The following is a 1,483-nucleotide window of genomic DNA, read 5'->3' on the forward strand; positions in this document are numbered from 1 at the left end:
TTTGGTCTGAGGTGGGGCTAATCATGGCTGCCTGAGAGCTGTGGGCAGGGAGTCCATGCCTGGCTTCTTAGGGGAGTGCTGGTGCCAAAGGCTGGCTCTCCTCCTTGTGATGTCTGAGAGCAGTTGACCTGGGCCTGTGAGCCCAGCTGAGTTCCCCTTACTCTGGACCTGGGATATGCCTGCTCTGTGTTTAAATAAGGAGCACTCTACACACCCTCAAAAGAGGCATCTGTACTTGACAATGGGATCTCTGGTCTGATGATAGGGATTAGTAAAATATATTTTCTGTGACAAAACTGGAATGTAGGGAGGGAAACACTTAAATGACATTTAGAAGAATGTCACTTATTAAAAAGAACCTTATGGAGTAGAGCAAAATTATATGAAATTAGGTTTACACTGGGAATCAAGAAAAAGCTTGGAGCAGAGATAAAGGGTCTGGTTCTAATCTGAGTTTTAGCTTTTCATTTTTAGCCCTCCCGTCCCTCCTTCCCTCTTTCCTTCCTTCCCTCCCTTCTTCCTTCCTTCTTCCCCACTCCACCTGCTTTTTTTAGCTAGCAGTGAGATGTTGGGCAATTGATTAAACTCTGAGCCTGTCTTCCTCCTCTGTAAAGTGGGCACAGTGACACTAAACTCTTAGGTTGCTGAGAAGATTTAGAATGCATCTGCATAATGTGCTCGGGACATGGATAAAGTGAGCTTGGTCCCCCTCTCTGCCTGGTTCTCACATCTGGGCAGGGCCAGTGGGCCGGGGGGCAGAGTCTGTCAGTGAGTATGCAGCCACAAGGGGTCTCTCTATTGTGTCTGAGGGAACCACAGTGACCCACTGAGGCCTGGCTGCTAGACGAGGTAGGGCCTGGAGACCGTGAAGGCTGTGGGCCTATTGCATCTTGTCAGGATGCCTGATCTGTCTCCTCATGGCTCCTCCAGTTCCCTGTCACCCCTCCAGTCCATTCCTACACATAATGGCTCCTTTTCCAATAAGATAAAGCCTTTATCTTGGTGTTCAGGGTCCAATCTATCTTTCTACCTCATCTCCCACAACAGTCCTCCACACAAACGTCCGATGTTCCTGAACAAGCCACAGTGTTCATGCCCCTGTGCAGCCCCCTTTGCTGAAATCTCCTTTTCCAATAAGATAAAGCCTTTATCTTGGTGTTCAGGGTCCAATCTATCTTTCTTCCCCATCTCCCACAACAGTCCTCCACACACACGTCCGATGTTCCTGAACAAGCCACAGTGTTCATGCCCCTGTGCAGCCCCCTTTGCTGAAATGCTATTTCTCCCTCTTCTCTCATAGGCAAACTCTTTTTTCCTCTTGGGATCAAGCTTATTTGTCCCACTTGTTTATCATTCCCTCTGAGCCTCTGTTTGAGGAAACTGCCCTGACCCCAAATCAGGACAGGCCCCACTTCTGGGCTCCTACCATCTTTGCTCTAACATGGCACTGACCATCTGTGTGAAACATTCTGTTGCTGTGTAT

The sequence above is a fragment of the Galeopterus variegatus genome, unplaced genomic scaffold (genome assembly GCF_000696425.1).
Source record: "Galeopterus variegatus unplaced genomic scaffold, G_variegatus-3.0.2 Scaffold6109, whole genome shotgun sequence".
Taxonomy (NCBI): Eukaryota; Metazoa; Chordata; class Mammalia; order Dermoptera; family Cynocephalidae; genus Galeopterus; species Galeopterus variegatus.